The sequence below is a fragment of the Sminthopsis crassicaudata genome, chromosome 2 (assembly GCF_048593235.1).
Source record: "Sminthopsis crassicaudata isolate SCR6 chromosome 2, ASM4859323v1, whole genome shotgun sequence".
Lineage (NCBI taxonomy): Eukaryota > Metazoa > Chordata > Mammalia > Dasyuromorphia > Dasyuridae > Sminthopsis > Sminthopsis crassicaudata.
Window position 1 is genome coordinate 207,349,233 of NC_133618.1, and position 21,876 is coordinate 207,371,108.

General features: G+C 35.9%; 1 protein-coding gene across 1 annotated transcript in view; it reads right to left on the reverse strand.

Annotated features, from left to right (window-relative positions):
* Positions 1 to 18,781, reverse strand: part of LOC141555340 (calpain-13-like) — a 97,808-nt gene extending 79,027 nt beyond the window's left edge. The window contains exon 1 of the mRNA XM_074288124.1: positions 18,615 to 18,781. The gene's annotated coding sequence lies outside the window, so the exon portion shown is untranslated. The remainder of the gene's footprint in view (positions 1 to 18,614) is intronic.
* Between the last annotated feature and the right edge of the window lie 3,095 nt (positions 18,782 to 21,876).

The window sequence follows — 21,876 nt, forward strand, 5'->3', positions numbered from 1 at the left end:
GTGCCTAATTGGAGTAGAAAGAGCACTGACTTTGGAGACAAGAGCCTCAATTCAACTCTTCTGCAATCTTGTACAAATCCTTTCACCAATATATGGGACCCAGCTTTCTCATCCCTAAAAATCTGCTGTTACCTCTCTATTAAAATAATTACAATAACACTTTGTATAGTCACAAAGAATTAGAAACATAGCAAGTGTCCATTGGTTAAAGAATATTTAAATACATCACAGAGCATGAATATGATGGGATATTCTTGTGTGTGAAGGAAATGATGAAGATGAAGAATTTAGAGAAATGTGGAAAAGCCTATATGAACTGATACAGCGAAGACAGTACTTGGAAGACTATATGTACAACAAATACAATGTAAAAGGAAATAACTGGAAAACATTTAAAACTGAACACTGTAATTATAATGACCAAGACTGGAGCTGAAGAAATGATGAGAAAATTCACTTTCTTTCCTTCACTGGAGAGAGGGAAATGTATGGATGTGAAATATTACACACCCTGTCATATTCACTTGATGTGTTAGTTTTGCAGAACTGATTTCTGCAAGAGAAGGGGAGACATATTTGGAAATTAAAATAACATAAAAATGAAAAACATCAAAGCATATTAAATTTTTAAAAGAAATAACTTTCTAGCTCAAATTTTTATTGTCTTAAATTTTCAGTGCTGTATCAGGTGAGAAAAAAGGAAAAAGTGTCAAATATACTTACATATTGTTTGGTAAGTTCTTGGAAAGATATTGTATTAGAACATTGAAGGATGAGAATAGGAGAACTTAAGAGATTTTGATGAAATTCAAATTTAAGGCTTCTAATCCAAATTTATTTCAAAGGTTCCTCCTGGCAACTTCCTGAACTTAGAAACAGTCACTACTCTTTTTCTTTTCTTTTTTTTTTAAATTAATTTTATAAGTACAAAAATTTTTTTGACAGTACATATGCATGAGTAATTTTTTTTATAACATTATCCCTTGTATTCATTTTTCCAAATTTTCCCCTGCCTCCCTCTATTCCCTCCCCTAGATGACAGGCAATCCCATACATTTTGCATGTGTTACAGTATAACCTAGATACAATATATGTGTGTAAATCCAATTTTCTTGTTGCATGTTAAGTATTGGATTCTGAAGGTATAAGTAATGTGGGTAGATAGACAGTAGTGCTAACAGTTTACATTCAATTCCCAGTGTTCCTTCTCTGGGTGTAGTTGTTTCTGTCCATCATTGATCAACTGGAAGTGAGTTGGATCTTCTTTATGTTGAAGATATCCACTTCCATCAGAATATATCTTCATACAGTATTGTTGTTGAAGTGTATAGTGATCTTCTGGTTCTGCTCATTTCACTCAGCATCAGTTCATGTAAGTCTCTCCAAACCTCTCTGTATTCATCCTGCTGGTCATTTCTTACAGAGCAATAATATTCCATAACCTTCATATACCATAATTTACCCAACCATTCTCCAATTGATAGGCATTCATTCAATTTCCACTTTCTAGACACTACAAAAAGGGCTGCCATAAATATTTTGGCATATATGGATCCCTTTCCCTTCTTTAATATCTCTTTGGGATATAAGCCCAGTAGTAACATTGCTGGATCAAAGGGTATGCACAGTTTGATAACTTTTTTGGGCATAGTTCCAAATTGCTCTCCAGAATGGCCGAATTCTTTCACAACTCCACCAACAATGTATCAGTGTCCCAGTTTTCCCACATCCCCTCCAACATTCATCATTATTTGTTCCTGTCATTTTAGCCAATCTGACAGGTGTGTAGTGGTATCTCAGAGTTGTCTTAATTTGCATTTCTCTAATCAGTAGTGATTTGGAACACTCTTTCATATGAGTGGATATAGTTTCAATTTCATCATTTGAGAATTGTCTGTTTAAATCCTTTGACCATTTATCAATTGGAGAATGGTTTGATTTCTTATAAATTAGGGTCAGTTCTCTATATATTTTGGAAATGAGGCCTTTATCAGAACCTTTAACTGTAAAAATGTTTTCCCAACTTCTTACTTCCCTTCTAATTGTGTTTGCATTAGTTTTGTTTGTACAGAAACTTTTTAGTTTGATGTAATCAAAATCTTCTATTTTGTGATCAATAATGATCTCTAGTTTTCCTCTGGTCATAAATTCCTTCCTCCTCCACAGGTCTGAGAGGTAGATTATTCTCTGTTCCTCTCATCTATTTATGGTCTCATTCTTTATGCCTAAATCATGGACCCATTTTGATCTTATCTTGGTATATGGTGTTAAGTGTGGATCCATATATAATTTCTGCCATACTAATTTCCAGTTTTCCCAACAGTTTTTTCAAATAATGAATTTTTATCCCAAATGTTGGTATCTTTGGGTTTGCCAAACACTAGATTGCTATAGTTGTACCCTTTTTTGTCCTTTGTATCTAATCTGTTCCACTGATCGACTGGTCTATTTCTTAGCCAATATCAAATGGTTTTGGTGAATGCTGCTTTACAATATATAGCTTTAGATCAGGTAGAGCTAGACCACCTTCATCTGACTTTTTTTCATTAATTACCTTGAAATTTTCGACCTTTTATTCTTCCAGATGAATTTTGTTGTTATTTTTCCTATGTCATTAAAATAGTTTCTTGGGAGTCTGATGGGTAAACTAAATAAATAGATTAGTTTGGGGAGTATTGTCATCTTTATTATATTCGCTCCGCCTATCCACAAGCACTGAATGTCTTTCCAATTATTTAAATCTTACTTTGTTTTTGTGGCAAGTGTTTTGTAATTTTGCTCATATAATTTCTGACTTTTCTTTGGTAGATGGATTCCCAAATATTTTATACTCTCGACATTTGTTTTGAATGGAATTTCTCTTTGTATCTCTTGCAGTTGCATTTTGTTGGTGATGTATAAAAATGCTGAGGATTTATATGGATTTATTTTGTATCCAACAACTTTGCTAAAGTTGTGAATTATTTCTAATAACTTTTTATTAGAATCTCTTGGGTTCTCTAAGTATACCATCATATCATCTGCAAAGAGTGACAGTTTGATTTCCTCATTACCTACTCTTATTCCTTTAATCTCTTTCTCAACTCTTATTGCTGAGGCTAGCATTTCTAATACAATATTGAATAGTAATGGTGATAGTGGGCAACCTTGTTTCACTCTTGATCTTACTGGGAAAGGTTCCAGTTTATCTCCATTACATATTAAGCCTTCTGATGGTCTTAAATATATGCTCTCGACTATTTTAAGGAATAGTCCATTTATTCCTATACTCTCAAGCGTTTTTAGTAGGAATGGATGTTGGATTTTATCAAATGCTTTTTCTGCATCTATTGAGATGATCATATGGTTTTTATTAATTTGATTATCAATACAGTCAATTATACTAATAGTTTTCCTAATATTAAACCAGCCCTGCATTCCTGGTATATAAATCCTACTTGTATTATCCTGGGGATGATTTTCTGAAGTCTTTTTGCTAATATCTTATTTAAGATTTTAGCATCAATATTCATTAAGGAAATTGGTCTATAGTTTTCTTTCTCAGTTTTCAATCTACGTGGTTTAGGTATCAATACCATGTCTGTGTCATAAAAAGAGTTTGGTAGGACTCCTTCATCCCCTATTTTTTCAAATAGTTATATAACATTGGCACTAATTGTTCTTTAAATGTTTGGTAGAATTCACATGTAAATCCATCTGGTCCTGGGGATTTTTTCCTGGGGAGTTGATTGATAGCTTGTTCTATTTCTTTTTCTGAAATGGGACTATTTAACAATTTACCTCCTCTTCTGTTAATCTAGGAAGCCTATATTTTTGGAGGTAGTCATCTATTTCACTTAAGTTATCCAATTTGTTGGCATAAAGTTGGGCAAAGTAACTCCTTATTTTTTCTCTAATTTCCTCTTCATTGGTGGAAAGATCCCCCTTTTCATTTGTAAGACTAACAATTTGATTTTTCTCTTTCCTTTTTCTGATCAGATTTACCAAAGGTTTATCTATTTTATTGGCTTTTTCATAAAACCAACTCTTGGTTTTATTTATTAATTCAATAGTTTTTTTACTTTCAATATTATTGATTTCTCCTTTTAATTTTAGTATTTCAAGTATAGTTTTTGGTTGGGGGTTTTTAATGTGGTCTTTTTCTAGCTTTTAAAGTTTCAGGCCCAATTCATTAATCTTCTCTTTCTCTATTTTATTCAAATAAGCCTCTAAAGATATAAAATTTACTCTTATTACCGCTTTAATTGCATCCCAAAAATTTTGGTATGATGTCTCATTGTTGTCATTATCTTGGTTGAAATTATTAATTGTTTCTATAATTTGCTGTTTCACCCAGGCAATCTTTAAGATGAGATTATTCAGTTTCCAATTACTTTTTGGTCTATTTACCCCTAACTTCTTATTGAATGTAGTTTTTATTGCATTGTGATCTGAGAAGAAGGCATTTACTATTTCTGCCTTCCTGCATTTAATTTTGAGATCTTTATGTCCTAATATATGGTCAATTTTTGTATAGGTTCCATGAACTACTGAGAAGAAAGTATACTCCTTTCTATCACCATTCAGTTTTCTCCAAAGGTCTATCATACCTAGTTTTTCTAATGTTCCATTTACCTCTTCAATTTCTTTCTTATTTGTTTTGTGGTTTGATTTATCTAATTCTGAGAGTGCAAGGTTGAGATCTCCCACTACTATAGTTTTGCTGTCTATTCCTTCTTGCAACTCTCTTAACTTTTCCTTTAGGAAGTTAGGTGCTATACCACTTGGTGCATATATGTTTAGTATTGATATGGCTTCATTGTCTATGCTACCTTTTAGCAGGATATAGTTTCCTTCCTTATCTCTTTTAATTAGATAAATTTCTGCTTTTGCTTGATCTGAGATAAGGATGGCAACCCCTGCTTTTTTGGCTTTACTTGAAGCATAATAGATTCTGCTCCAACCTTTTACCTTTACTCTGTATGTATCTCCCTGCTTTAAGTGTGTTTCTTGTAAGCAACATATGTTAGGGTTCTGACTTTTGATCCAGTTCTGCTATCCACCTCCGTTTAATGGGAGAGTTCATCCCATTCACATTTACAGTTAAAATTACTAATTCTGTATTTCCTGCCATCATATTATCCCTTGATTATGCTTTTTTTCCCCTTGTCCCCCATGAACCCCTTCCCCAGCATTTAATTTATAGACCCCACTTGTGATGCACAGCCCTCCCTTTTTAGTATCCCTCCCCTCCTTTTAAGTCCCTTCCCCTTTCTTGTACCCTTCCCTTATTCCCCTTTTTCCTTTTCCCTTTTCCTCTCCCCCCTTTTAATGAGGTGAGAGAGAATTCTCTGAAAAACAAATATGTCAATTATTTACTCTTTGAGCCTTCTCTGATGAGAGTAAGATTCACACAATGTTTCTCCCCCTCTTTAAATTCCCTCAGATGTGACAGATTTTCTATGCTTCTTCCTGGGATGTAGTTTCCCTCTTTTTATCTCTCTTTCCCCTTTTTCTGATACTATCCCCTTTCTTTCCTTTACTACTTCCCTTTTTTATGTTATACCAGTAAAATCAAATTATCCATGTGGACTTTCTGTATATCTACAATAGAGATACAGTTCTCAAGAGTTCTTTTTACCTTTTTTTGTTTGTTTGTTTCTCTTCAGTCTTGTGGATGTAGATCAAATTTTTTGTTTAAGTCTAGTTTTTTTCTTAGAAACAAATGGAATTCCTCTGTTTCATTAAATGACCATCTTCTTCCATGGAAGAACATGCTAAACTTAGCTGGGTAGTTTATTCTTGGTTGCAGTCCTTGTTCTTTTGCCTTTCAGAACATCAGGTTCCAGGCCTTCGATCCTTTAATGTGGAGGTAGCCAGATTTTGCATGACCCTTATTGTGGCACCTTAGTATTTGAATTGTTTTTTCCTGGCTGCTTGTAATATTTTTTCCTTAGTCTGATAGTTCTGAAATTTGGCCACAATGTTCCATGGAGTTCTTTTTTAGGATTTTTTTCAGAAGGTGTTCGATGAATTCTTTCAACACCTATTTTCCCTTCTGTTTCTATTATCTCTGGACAGTTTTCTGATGATTTCCTGTAAAATAGAATCTAGGCTCTTTTTTTGATCATAGTTTTTGGGAAGTCCAATGATCCTCAGATTATCTCTCCTAGATCAATTTTCCAGGTCTATAGATTTTCCCAGTAAGTATTTGATGTTATTCTCCAGCTTTTCATTATTTTTGTTTTGTTTGACTGATTCTTGGTTTCTCAATGAATCATTCATTTCTATTTGTTCAGTCCTGATTTTTAATGAGTTATTTTCTTCATTCACATTTTTTAGTTCTTTTTGTATATGCCCAATTGAGTTTTTAAATGAATTATTTTTCCCTGTTGAATTTTTTTCCATTTCGCTAATTTTTTTAGTGAGTTATTTTCTTTTTCCAATTCACAAATCCTACTTTCCTGTGATTTTTTAACCTTTTCTAATTCATAAATTTTGTTTCCCTGCACCTCCTGTGAATTCTTTATTTTTTCCAACTCAAATTTCAGGACATTGTTACTCTCTAGCATAGCTTCTCTTTCCTTTCCCCATTTTTCTTCAAACTCTCTTAACTTTTTAATAGTCTCTTCTAGGAGAGAATTATGTGATGGGGGGCAGGTATCATTCCCCTTTAGGGTGTTATCTGGAGACTCTCTGCTGTTAGCTTCCTCTCTTTCTCTGTATAGAAGGTGTCAATCATTCTCTTCAGCTTCTTACTCATTGTTAAAAATCTGTTGGGGTTTGCCCTTGGGGTAAGAAGTTTATTTATTTATCAGCTTCCTCCCAGACCGGATGGATGCAGCAAGTCCTGTGCCTGAGCTAAGAGAGCTCTGGGAGAGAGTTCCCCTCCTCCCTCCCCGGAAATGCCTCAGAGGTGGTTAGCATGGCTGCATCTTCGAGGAGTCTCCAGTGAAGGACCCTACCGTGTGGCCTAGCGACTGCCCTGATGTTTAAGGCTGAACAGTGAAAGCATCACAAACTCCAGCCAAAGCTTCCTGGGGCCGTGGATATCAGCAGCTGATGCAAAAAGCCCCTGCACTCAAACTGGAAGTGTCTACCCAGAAACCATGGTCCCTACTTCAAAGGTTCCACTTCTCTGGGAGTTCTGCTGCTGCTAGGATTCCACTGCCTTAGGCTGAGCCTGGCACTATGTGAATTGGAGGCTGTCCCGGGCTGTGTCCCTGCTGTTCAGGCTCTCAACTAGCCCAGGGAGAACCTCTGGGCAGCAGAAGGTGGTTGCACAGCCGTGCAGAAATTGGTGTTAGGTCACTTCTGGATTGGGGTGGATTTAGGATCTGGCTTTATATTTTATTTTATTATTTTATTATTTTTATTTTTTTTTGCTTTATATTTTAAAGAAGCTTGATTTCTCTTCTGATTTGCTGTTTTATAAGCAGAGAAGAGCTATCAGCCTGTGCCAGATTTCTCTATCTCAGTGGCTTCTCTGATCCCAAAGTTCTCTCCAGCCCGATAGGCACAGTGTGTTAGCACTGTGCTGGTCTTTTTTTCCCCTCCCCTCGTAACTGACCCTTTCTGTTGAAATTCCAGATTCTCTTCAGCTAGTAAATTGTGCTTCTAATCCTTGTGGGTTTTTATCAGTCCAGCGTTATTTTTGAGGCTGATTTAACTAACTGGTAATGAGGGAAGAACGGAGCTTACAAATTCACATATCTTCTCCACCATCTTGGCTCCGTCCCCCCAAATATTTATTGCAAAGAATGACTTGGCTTATAGCTATTAAAATGATTTCCTAGAAATAATATGAGGATGTCTATTGACTAAGAAATGACTAAATGTACCGTAGGATATATTTGCAATGTAATATTATTGTGTAATAACAATGAAAATAAAAATTCAGAGAAACATGGGAAGACTCATTAGAATTAATGCAAAATTAAGTAAACAGAAGCAGAAGAACAAAATATATAACAATTACACTAATGGGAACTAAAATGAAGTTAACTCTGAGAAACTGCTCCCAGAAGAATAGATAGTGAAATATATGACCCAGAGCCTCTGAAGTATAGTGGAAAATGTCCTGGGAATTGGAGGCAAAGGTTTCAAATTCCTAGGTTCTGACAAAATATCCAATTGAACTTGGACAAGCCACTTTGTCTCTGTGGGCCACAGCTTCCTTATCTGTAAATGAAGAGATTGGAGTAGATAACTTCAGAAGTCCTTTCCAATTCCAAATTTGTTATTCTGTAAGCAGATAAATGGGGGCCCACAAACGTAACATTTTGCAATGTGCTGTCATATTGTCAGTTTTCCATATGTTATGGTGTTGATGGTTTTTCTTTGTTATAAAGGAAGAGTCAATTCTGGAAGGAGTGTTATCTGGCATATGGTGATGTGATGATAACAGAAGGGAATAAATACATTTAAGAGAAAAAAAGAAGAGAGGGGAAAAAGAGAAAAAGAAGAGGAGAAAAAGAAAAAAGAGGGAAAGGGAAGAGATACATTTTGCAATTCTACAATTATGAAGAGACACACATACATACAGAGAGAGAGAGAGAGAGAGAGAGAGAGAGAGAGAGAGAGAGAGAGAGAGAGAGGAGAGAAAGAGAGAGAGAGAGAGAAGAAGGAGGAAGAGGAGAGAAAGAGGGAGGGAAAGAAAGAGGGACAAAAAGGAGAAGGAAGAAGGGAGGAAGAGAAGAATAGGGAGGGAGAACAAGAAGAAAAAGAAGAAGAAGACTATGGTGGCCTCCCTTTTTATAGGGAAATGGGAATTCAGAGAAGGGAAGTCACTTGCCTGAAACCAAATAAAGTGAGCCAGTTATAGCACTGGGAATAGAGCCCAACTAGAATATTCCAAGCCCCTGTCAGTTCCAGTAGGCAAACCTACAAACCATAAATCCTATCCTTTGCTAAAGAAGCCATCATTTTTTGCTCCAAAGGGAACAATTTTAAGCTTGTGTTCCTTATCCTTTGAGATTGATCCAATTCTACTGGCCCTAGACAGAGAGAAAATTAAAGGGAAACTCTTTCATTGCCTCTGCTTTTGCTTCCAGATTGGGTGCTAAGTAAATAACTATAAATTGTCAGATAATGACTCCAGGTTAATTTGCCAAGGAGAGTCGTTTTCCTTGTGCCAGCACTTGTCCAGTATGGGTGCCAATATTTCACAGATACAAAGACAGAAAAAATCCTCTTCCTTTCCTTTCCCTCCCCTCCTTTCATATGAGAAATTGCTTCTACCTTGATTCTATAAATGAATGAAGCTCAGAGATCTTGGATAATATTTTACTTTGAACACTATTTTGTTCTAATGGGAAGTATGACATTTTGTGTCTAATGAACCTATTAAACAGACTGAAAGGAAGTATGGCAAAAGGGCGAGGTCAAGACTTGCTTCTGAAACATACTGGGTTAAAAAAAAAACCCTGCATGTCCCAGGCAAGTCTAGAAGACTCTTAGTTGTGGGGTAATTGGTAATCTGCTTCCATAAAAGGAGTTTTTTCACCAATAACTGGATGCAAAATAAATAAGATCAGTTCCAGAAAATAAATAAATATACTACCATGGGTATTTAATGATCTTGTTGAACAGAGGTTGAATAACAGTGAATAGAACACTATATTTGGAATCTCAAAGTCTTTTTTTTTATTATTATAGCTTTTTATTTACAAGATATATGCATGGGTAATTTTTCAGCATTGACCATTGAAAAATCTTCTGTTCCAATTTTTCCCCTTCTTCCCCCTGCACCTCCTCCCCCAGATGGCAAGTAGACCAATACATGTTAAATATGTTAAAGTATATGTTAAATACAATATATGTATACATATCTATACAATTAATTTGGTGCACAAGAAAAATTGGACTTAGAAATAAGGTAAAATTAACCTGAGAAGGAAATTAAAAATGCAAGTGGATAAAAACAGAGGGATTGGAAATACTATGTGTTACAGCCCTATGGAGTACTGTGTTTTGCAGTTTATGCTTGGCACTTCTTTGCTGACAAACACCTTGTCAGATGGAAATTGCCCTTTTTTTGTGAGATTGTAATCATTCCCTTTTTGTTTTTTCTTACTATGAGAGTCTCTGTGAACAACAATTTTTCACACATAAATTAGCTATAAAAGATTTATGAAGAAAAGTGTTACTGCATTCAGAGAAATATTTGATAAATATAAGTATATGTAGTATTATTTTACATGCATACACCTATTGTGTCCAATGGTGGACACAAATGTCCTGAGCACTATGCTCAGTTCAGAGGACCCTATGGAGTACTCTAACTCCCCTTAGAGCTACTCTTAATGCCCGTCCGTCGAGGGTATGGCTAGGCCACACTTACCCATCTTCGGGCACCAACCCAGATCCCATAGAAACAGACCACCAGAAGGTAGGGGTGAAGCGAAAGAGAACTTTATTCTGAGATATCCCACTGATGATATGGGGGAAGGGAAGAGGGTCCTCTAGGAACCTGGCATAATGGGATTGGCCCGAAAAGAAGGAGGGAGGCGTTCTAGGCTTTGAGAGCACTAAGGAGGGAGGCGTGGTACCTGGAATCAGACACCGCCTCTTGGGGCTGTGCCCCACCTCCATGTAGGACTTGCCTGCACCTCTGAACCTCTCATCCCTCAGGTCCTCCCACATGCCTTGAACTGCATTCCTTACTTCTAGAGGCTTTTTAACCATTACACTATGTTGTGGTTCACACTCATTTCACAGAGTTCTGAAATCTAGAAGTCTCGAAGTCAAATCCTACCTCTCATACTCATTAGCCACATGACCCTGGGTTTTGCTTCTCTGACATCTCTCCAAAACTTATCCATAAAGTTAGAGTGAATTGTAATCTGTGGCAAGAATTTCTAGAGCTATAAAATCAAAGATCTATGACTAACAAAATCCTAATCCTAGTAAAATTAGCTTAATGAGAAGTAGTTATTACTTTGAATTTATTTTAGGCTTATTGTGCTTAAATATTCACACAACCACAAAACTACATGAATGTCCATAGGTATTCATACCCAGATCCAAGATATTCCTTTGTGAGCCAAAGGATGTACAATGAAGTTTAGACAGGTTTTGAGGAGTCTGTGGAACAAGTGTGGGTCTCTGGAGAAAGACAACCATATCGTTGGTAGACATATCATTAAAAGTTGTTTAACTTTTAAAATGGCATTTTTCCACTTTCATAAAGTAAGGATTTATTCTTTCAATATTCATTTCTTAAATGCCCACTATGTGCAATGTGTTGTGATAGATGATATGTTACCACTGCTTTCTGATTTAGAAGGCACAATGGGATAGTGGAAATTCTAACACTAGAATCAGAAAAATCTAGGTTAAAATTTCACCTATGATTTCAACTATTTATATATCATTAGATACAGTCAGCCTCCATGACCCTCAGTTTTCTCATTTATAAAGCAAGAATGGACTACTAGACTTAGGGTTCTTTGTAGCTCTAAATCTAAGATCCTAGGACTTCCAGTACTTGAATAAGAAATTACTTAGAAAATTTAGGAATTCTGAGTCTCTAGTGAATTAAATTAAGCCTGACTTCAAATATAAGAATAATTAAAATTGTAATGCTGAGCCTTAAGAGGTAAGAGATGAGGCTTTCCTTTTAATCTGGGCTTCTTTGTCTCCCAAAAGTCTAACTAGAACAAATGAGAATTGAATATTTAAAAATCTTGATTTTTGCTTGTGAGCTTTTAAAAAAGTTTCCTGGGGTGAAGTTTCATATAAAAATAAAACAACCATGTTTATCCCTTAAGGATTTCCGATATGCTCATCCTCTGATGTCACTAATATGTACAATGCCTCTAAAGTTAGAGACACCTCCCCATTATCTCTGGCAATATATAGGAATAAGTAGGGATATGCCTAAAGAAGTTCTAGATCAAGGCAAACTCTGTCATTCTTGGTCCCCCTCCTTCCTCTCTGTACCTAAAACACTGTGCTCCTGAATGTCAGAAGAATCTATTCTGGATCTTATTGTTCAGGCATTTCAATCATGCCCAACTCTTCCTGACCCCATTTAGAGTTTTCTTGGCAGAGATACTGGAGGGGTTTGCCATTTCCTTTTCCAGCTCATTTTACAGATAAGGAATTGAAGCAGAGTTAAATGACTTGCCCAGGATCACACAGTTAATGTATTTCTAAGATTGGATTTGAATACATGAAAATGAATCTTTCTGACTGCAGGCTCAGCACTCTATCCACTGTATCACATAGTTGCCCTTGCACCATAACATAATTTACCAAACAGCAAGCATTACTAAATATTAACTATATACCAGGAACTGTGCTAGATAGTAAGGATTACTGAAGATATAAAGAACAAAAATGAATGTCTGCCTTCAAGGAACTCAGGTTGTATTGGAAGAAACAATAGTAACCAGTCAGTTAACAAACATTTACTTTTACTTTTACAAGCATCCGCTTACTCTGTGCCAGACACTGTTAGTACCCACTAGGTCAGTTTTGAAAATGGTCTAGTTTCCAGGTCACAGTGAACTGGATCTTATGATTCTCTCAGCTCTCATGAGTTGGAAAACTAATATATATTAGGGATCCACTGAGCAGGCATCTGTAGACAACATCATTGGAAAATTCAAAATCGACCTAATAAGTGATTAAAAAGTAGTCTTACAGAAGGGACCACTCATTCAATGTAGTTATTGAGGAAAAATTCCCTTGGTGCTTTTCCAGCAGAATCAAGATGCTAACCCCACAGTCCTGGCTCTCTTCCCAAAAAGTAATTACACTTGGCCCCTTCCCTGGGCAATTTCTACCAAATATGAATTTTTTTACATTTCACTTTAAATTCTTTTTTGTATGTCATAAAATGGTCAAGGGTTATACCTTGAGTGCACATGCTTAGGGAATGGTTGATTCTTAAATGTCAGGCTTCATCTTGCAGAGATTTGGGCTAGTTGTATTAGTTAAAAAGTGACCAGAACAATTTAAAAGAACACAACTCATTCCCCAATTGATAAGTGATTAAAGGATCTGAACAGGCAATTTTCAGAAAAAGAAATCAAAAGAAAGCTATCAATAGTCAAATAAAAATGTTCTAAATCTCAATTGATTAGAGAAATGCAAGTTAAAACAGCCTGCATTGGCAATATGAAAAAAAGGGAAAATGATAAATGTTGGAAGGTTTGTGGGCAAACTGGAACATTGATGCATTGTAGACAGAGTTGTGAACTGATCCAGCCATTCTGGAGAGCAATTTGGAACTGTACCTATAGGGATATGAAATTCCATACCCTTTGATCCAGCAACACCACTATTGGGTCAATATTACAAAAAGAATTTTTTAAAGGGGTAAAGGATCTATTTGTATAAAAATATTTATAGCAGCTGTTTTTGTGGTAGCTAGGAATTGGAAATTGAGAGAATGCCCATCAATTGGGCAACAAGGACTAACTGAACACATTGTGGTATAGGATTATAATGTAATATTATGGTGCTAAAAGAAATGACAAGCAAATTCCTTTTATGAAACAAACCAGGAAGAGTAAAAACAGAAAAAGAAAATTATAGATCAATTTCATAAGTGAATATGGATGCAAAATTTTAAATAAAATTCTTGCTAAAAGATTATATCAACATATGACAAATATATCTTAGGATCAAGTGGAATTTAGGCCAGGAATGCAGGGATAATTTAACATAAGGAAAACTATTAACATAATCGATTACATTAATGATAAATGTAAAAAAATCACATAACTATATCAATAGATGCAGATGCTTCTTCATCAATAAATGCTTTTAATAAGGTTCAACATTTGTTTTTATTAAAACTTTTGAAAATATTGTTATAAATTAATTTGTCTTTAAATTGATAAATAGCATTTTTCTAAAATCATCAGAAAGCATTATTTGTAATGGGGATTGTGATGGGATACTACTGTGCTATAAGCATGATGACCTCAATGATTTAACAAATAGAGCCATAGCTAAAAAGTTGCAAGAGTTGTCCCTTCCTATTTCTCACTATTTCTTAATTAGCATTTTAGTACTTTTTTTTTTTTTTAAGGTGATGACTTTGAATTATATCTGGTTGTATATCAGTTCTCTAGGGAAACTTTAAATTACAGGTTTATTATTATTGACTTGTATATTTTTTTCTGGGTTAGATTTCCATGATTAGAATGTAAGTCTGGATCCCCCCAGTAGAAGAAAAGGCCAGCCTAGAGGGTGGGGGTTTTGCATTCAAGCTATATAATTTGGTGTTTTGCAGTTTATGCTTGGCACTTCTTTGCTGACAAACACCTTGTCAGATGGAAAATGCCCTTTTTTTGTGAGATTGTAATCATTCCCTTTTTGTTTTTTCTTACTATGAGAGTCTCTGTGAACAACAATTTTTCACACATAAATTAGCTATAAAAGATTTATGAAGAAAGGTGTTACTGCATTCAGAGAAATATTTGATAAATATAAGTATATGTAGTATTATTTTACATGCATACACCTATTGTGTCCAATGGTAGACACAAATGTCCTGAGCACTATGCTCAGTTCAGAGTACCATGTTCTAGGAAAGACATTGAAAAGCTGGAGTGTATACTGTGAGAAATGGTAGGAGAACAATGTTTTGTTCCCACAAATGTGACTAAAGATAAGGAATTGAAGGGGGAGTCAAATCAGTAATCTATGCTATCTTGGTCAACACTAATGTTTGTAATCACTAAAGAATTTATTCAAAAACCAAGTCAGGATGAAGGAAGGGCAAAATATACAGTTAAGATATCTCCAACCAAACACCTTGGGAGTCAAGGAGCTGGCTAAACATAAAGTTTTTGATAAGGGAATCCAGGCCCCAAACTGACTAAAACTGGCTGGAGTCAATGACAAGACACAAGCTTTTTGCCAGCATAAATATTTAATACTTAATAATACTTAATAAACCCCCTACATATTAACTGACACACCCCAAAGGTGAAATTAGTTGCCACTTTTGAACATGCAATATATGATCGGGGAGGGAGAACATCTCAAGGAGTAACATGGACAAGGTGGTAAGGAAGACTATAACCTTGAACATCTCAGATCAATCTGAGTTCTAAGACGAGGGACTGCATCAGACTAACAGCATAAAATTTACTCTTTCTGTATTTGGTGCCCTCTTCCTGGCTTCTCCAAAGAATAGAAGGCTATGTCCTTTAATCTCTCTCTGATTAAAACACTCCAGGCTTTGAAATTGAGTCTGGGGTCCTGTTTTTCACAATATAAAGGAGAACAAGTAGAATGATAAAATAAAATTCATTTAAGGAAATGAGGAAGCAGAGCCTGGAGAAGACTAATGGAGAACTTGATAACCACTTTCAAATGGGAAATGAAATGATACAGAGGGGAAAAAAGCATTTGCTAGGGATTCAGGGCACCTAGTTCAAATCCCATATCTGATGTCTACCACCTAATGACTTTGAACATATTTTAACCTCTCTAGTTCTGTTTCTTCATCTATAAAATGAAGGGATAGATTGGGTAGTCCATGAGGTAGGTCCCTTCCAGCTCATTGTTTTTTATCATATGAAAGCATTTCAAGGATTGGTCTCATTCCTGGGGACAGAACTAGAAATAATAGGGTGAGGGTTGAAAAGATGGATATTTAGGTTTGATACAGGGAAAAACTCCTTAACAATTAAAACTAAATAGAAATGGGATGGGCTAATTTGGAAAATAGTGGGTTCTCTTTCCCTGAAATTCTTTAAGCAAGGACTGGATAAAAGTTCTTTATAATTTACTCAAGAAATTGTCACCTACTTTTCCAGGTATGGGTTGGAGCAGTTGACCAATGAGATTCCTTCTAAGTCTGAGAGTCTGTGATTCCATGAGATCACAAATCTATGTTTTTTAAAAACTCATATTGATGAGGGGAGCTCCGAAACTAATTCTCTCTCTCTCTCTCTTTCTCTCTCTCTCTCTCTCTCTCTCTCTCTCTCTCTCTCTCTCTCTCTCTCTCTCTCTGTCTCTGTCTCTCTGTCTCTCTCTCTGTCTCTCTCTGTCTCCCTCTGTCTCTGTCTCTCTCTCTCTCTCTCTGTCTCTCTGTCTCTCTCTCTGTCTCTCTGTCTCTCTCTCTCTCTCTCTCTCTCTCTCTCTCTCTCTCTCTCTCTCTCTCTCTCCCTCTCTCCCTCTCTCCCTCTCTCCCTCTCTCCCTCTGACTTTGGCAGGACACTTGAGAAACTTCCTCAGAGAAGCTCTCCCCTGTGAGACTCACCCCAGGGAATCAAGATAAAGTGGTTTCATTCTGTTATCTGGGTGGGACTAGTTGAGTTCCAGGACCACTCCTATTTAGCCCAAGCTCGAGATCTTGAGTTGGAGATTAGTCCAGGGAAACTTATTCAATTGGAAGATTCTCTATTCTGATTTCAACTTAAACTGCTCCCAGACCCCCACCATGAGCTACCCATATAACAAGCTTCCTTCAACTCAATTCCTTGCAGAAAGGGCAAAAGTAGGAATCATGTAGAAAGACATTCTCTTTTCAGCATTAACCTCTCTTTGGCTCTCTCACACATTTCTCTAACAGGACCTTACCCTTCTTTATCTCTTTATCAGGATTTCTTTGCTAGAAAGTTTCTTTCTCTGCTAGAGGATTTCTCTGCTAGATCTTTACTTCTCTGTCTGGACCTTGCTATTAAGGAAGTCAGTCTAAAGCTGACTTCCCAGTACTAAGAAAAAACCTCTTTTGCCATTCTAACTTTTTGGGTTTATAAATTCATTTATGAAGGACCTGTGCTGATCAGAAGGTGATTCCCATAACTCCCTGCTTTGCACCAAACCTCATCATTTGGTTCCCTGACCAGGAATCGAGGGGAACTGAACCTCATCAATGTCACATTCTATTTTCTCTCTGAAACACTTTAATTGAAATACAATCTAATGTTGGGATTTCTGCCTTTATAGAGAGTCAATAAGATATTCATCTGGTTGAACAGCAATTTTATGTCTTTTGTGATACTTTGGCTAAAGATACTGCCTCTTATATCACTTGGTGCTGGCTGGCTTGTGTGCTAGTTCCAATTCTTCAGAGAAAAGAGGAGGTCATGTACGCAGTAATAATTACAATGACTGATGTATCCAAAATTGCAACCCTTGACCCCATACAAATTCCAGCAACCTCTATTTTTCTCTGGTATACTTGGTATTAGTGTATTCAAAGGTCTTTAGCGTCTATTTGTTCTAGATTGGTGCATTTGTAAATAGGTCTCTCTCTTTTATACCATAGTATAAAATCACACAACCCCTAATGACCTCAAGTCATCCTGAATCTGCCTGTAATAAGAATAATTGTCTATATATGTTACAGCCATATGTGCAGCTTCATTTCCCAGAATCATACCAGTAAGGGGTCTAAAAGTTGAATGTTTCCCTGTATCTTTTTTGTATATATGAGATTTCACTGGTGGTTTGTATAGATTAGTTAATTCTGCATTTAGATTAAAGGTGAATGTGATGGCAATTTTGTTCCTTGGATTCCAAAGTAGACTATTATACTATTTTTATAAAGTTCCACACAGTGAATTTCTGCTTGAATTGAGTAACAGAAAAAATTGAAGGCTATGTGGCCCAGTGTGTTTCCCTTTTTGTTTTAGTTGTCAAAAGACTTAAATCCAAATTTATTATCCAAGCATTAAAATCTGCTCATCTTGGGTATTAGAACAATGCCTGCTATTTTTTAATTGACTCAGTTTATCTTTAAACGTTTTATCTGATACTGTGATTTCATGTATATATTGCCTCAAATCCTTTGAGACAGAAACAAGTTAAAAATCTTTTAAAAATTCAATGGATAATAGGTACTACTTTTCATCCAAGAGATATTTGATCAACTAAAGAAGTAGGCTGGTAATATAGTAAGAGAGAATATGGTAATTTTTCTTCTGACCCTATGTAATCTGCCCCTTCTGGATTCTAATTGTACTGATATCTCACCAGCAAATGATCTGAATGTATCCTTTTTCCCTCTTTGCACACCTCCTCCTCATGTCCTTGAGTGTCTCAGTTAAGCCACAAACCTTCCTTTGTGAATTAAAATACAATGGTGATAAAAGCCTATTGCTTTGCATTAATGGCCCATCTAATTCTTCTGCAGTATCTCCTTTAAGTAATAGCAATGGAATAGAACAAGGCCTACAAGTATATTGGCTGCATTATATTTTTTTTAAATGCATAAAAAGCTTTCTGCTTCATTGAATACCCAGTCTAAAGAGGAACAATCTGCTTTTCTTTCAAGATTTCTGTTAGCTTATCTGTTGATTAAGGACAATGTTGCCTTCAAAATATCAGGTCCTAGGTTTGTGAACAAAACTATAGTGTGAGTTGAAATGGTGATAAAGCTCTCCCCCTTTGTCCTGAGCCTGGCAATATATGGATCAAGCCAGAAACAAAAACATCTCAGTTCAGTTCTGCACATAATATTACAGATCATGACCCATTTTGTGTCATGATCTCTTTGGCAGACTGGTGAAGCTTATACATCCCTTCCCAAAGTAATGCAATTAAGTGCATAAAATAAACTGCAAAGCATTACAAATTAAATTAATTTTATTGTAACATATTTAGAAAATAAAGTTCATGAACTCCAGAATAAGAATCCCTAAGGAAACAAAAAAGCATCCTACCTTTTTCCTGTGATAGATGAGACTGATGAAAACTGCTAGGTATTCACCTGCAGACAGTCAAAGCAAGACTGGGTTTCCTCTGTTTCTTAACAGAGGGGTGTTTTATGGGCTTTGTGCTGCACCTTTCTATAATCTCTTCTGGAAGAAGAGAAACTTGGCACTTGTTTACTATTTCCTCCCTTGTTCTTCCTTATATAGCCATAGCTGTGGGGCCTCTCCTTGGTCAAACAGTCACTAGATAAACATTGGTCCTGACTGCTTCTCCAGAAAGTCATGAAGAAGGGCAATCCATTTTAGCTATAAAATCTTCCAGAGAGCATCCACACATTCTTCTCTTTACCTAGGTCCAAGGATTTCCTTTTGCTGATTTTCATTTGTTGTAGCTTTTCAATGTTGCCAGAGGTCACTATCTTACTATAATCTGCTTCTCTGGAACTCCACTGCAAAATTTCAAAGATTTCCCAAGATGATGCTCAAAATTGGGAAATCATGTGTAGTGAATCATCATATTCTGCCATTCCTTCTTTTTGATGTAAGGAGAAAAAAGATTCTTCCAAGAAATTCTTTCAAAGTAAATGCCATCTCTTGTGGCATTTACTTGTGGGGGCATTGCCTTATCACCACTCCAACCATCCCCTACTACCCCAATTCTGTATTTCCAATAATTATTTCTTTCACTACCATGAGCAAATCACTTAACCTTATTACACCACATTTTGGCGACTCTCTAATATAAGTTATAGAGAAGACAGGATGAAGATATTTCCTCATCTAGGAGTTTCCTTTATAACAAAGAAATCACAGGTACTGTTCCTATCCCTTTTATCTGTCTCCAAAGCTAGTCTAGTGGTAAGGAGAAAGCTGATTAGCAACCAGGTCATATTTGATTAGCATGGTGAGGTGACGTATGCTATGTTTAAGTGCCCTATCACCTCCCCAGTCCATATCGAAAGCTTGGGTCGGAGTGGCAGTAAAATAGGAAGGAGAAGAAAACTATAAGAGTACCATAGGGGCTAGATTGATAACATTTGGAAATGGAATTCAATAAATATGTGTTCAGCACCATGGATAGAGAGTTGAACCTTAAATCAGAAAGAGCTTTTTCAATCTCAGGCTCTTAACTGTAGGGCCCTGAGCAATTCACTTAACTAGGTCTCAATTTCCTTGTCTCTAAAGCTAAGATTCCTTGAGTTGCTTTGTTGAAGGTGTTATGTCCTGGGGAGAAAAGGAGGAAAACAAAAACAAATCCTAGCATCTCAGAGGCCACTCCCTCCTCCACAAAATTTTGCTAATCCTAATCCCATGATCAAACAAAAATAATTTAACCCTGCTCAAATTTCTCAGAGACCTTTCCCTAAATTTTTCCTTTAAATTTAGCCCATTGTCATTTGTATTTTAGTAGTCTCTGTACTTGTTTACCACAATCCCATTGAATTGTTATCTATTTAAAAGCAGAAAATGTGTTGTAACTATTTGTGTCCCCTGAGTCAAGCAAAATGTCTTGGCCACAATAGATGCTTAATACATTTGTAGAATTAAATTAAATTGAAACTGAACTCTCTTGGGGGGAAAGTGCCCATACAGAAAATAAGATACAGAGAGCTTTTATCCTACAAAGAATTATAGATTACTCTTTCTAGAAGACAACTCAGGCATCCAGTCCATCTGTCTCATTTTTCAAAGGAGGGAACTGAGGACCAGAGAAGTCAAGTGACACGGTTAGTGTAATATAAGTAATAATATGTTTTGGATATGATCTGGTGACTTCTAACTTTACTATGCCAAGAGTCCAAGGTTTCATCAGTATTAGTCTTTCTTCCACCAAATTAGAAAACACTATCTCTATACTATAGGAGGTATTTGAAATTGTAGTTAAAAGTATTCATCATCCTGGTGGCCCACTTTCTCATATTCCCTAAATCTAGGGAGTTTTATCTGATGAAAATATTAATGAATAAATGTTTATACAGTGATTTAAAGTCTACAAAACACTTGACATGTTTTATTTAACTGGATCTTCACAACAGCCCTAATAGATAGATAATATTATTATCCCCCTTTTACAGATAAGGCACGTGGCTGAGAGAAGTTAAATTATATAGCTAGGGTTATGAAGTTAGTAAATGTCAACTCATCCAGCCTCTAAGTCCATATACTATGGCTTAATAGTAGATGTATGCAGGTCTATACTCTGATATCTTCCAGTTTGATAAGCTTGGTAAGCTATAACTACTCCTGACAAAACATATTGCATATTATTTTTTGTTTTAATATTTTTATTTTTCTCACTTACATGTAAAACAATATTTTTACATTTGTTTTTAAAATTTTGAGTTCCAGATTCTCCCTCTTCCTCTTCACCCTAACTCCCCTCATCATGCAAGCCCATGTGAAATTGTGCAAAACACTTCCATAAAAGTCATGATGCAAAAGAAAACATAGATTCCTCCCTCCAAAGAATTCCTCAAGAAAAAGAAGAAAGTAAAAAAAGTATGTTTCAGTCTGCTTTCAGACATAATCAGTTCTTTCTCTGAGTATGGATGGCGATTTTCATCTTAAGTCCCTCAGAGTAATCCTGAATCACAGTTAGTTCAAGATTTGCATGATTTTATAGCCCTTTGGACATAGATCATATCTTTTGATCATATATCAATTGGAGAATAGCTTTTTTTTTTCTCTTTATAAATTTGATTCAGCTCTTATATATTTGACAAATGACTTCATCAGAGAAACTTGCTTCATAATTCTTTTCATAGTTACTATTGCTAACTGTATATCTTCCTCCTGTTTATTCTAATATCTCTTTCCTTTCACCCTGTCCCTCCTCAAAAGTGTTTTACTTCTGACAAGCCCCTCCCCTCCTCCTTCCTTCTTGTATTCCCTTTCTCTCCTACTTTCCTGCAAGGTAAGAGAGATTGAGTTCTATATTCATATTGAGTGTGCATATTATTTCCTCTTTGAGCCAATTTAGGTGAGATTAAGGTTCACTCATTTTCCCACCTCTCCTATTTCTTCCCATTATAAAATTTTTTCTTGCCTCTTTTATAGCAGATAATTCATACCATTACACTTATCCCTTTCCCTTTCTCCAAGTACATTCCTCTATTACCCCTTGATTTTATTTTATTTTTTGATATTGTCCCTTCATATTCAACTCACATATGTGCCCTTTGTCTGTATATACTCCTAACTGCCATAATAAAGAGAAAATTCTTATGAGTTACAAGTATTAACTTCCCATGTAGGAATGTGAACAAATACA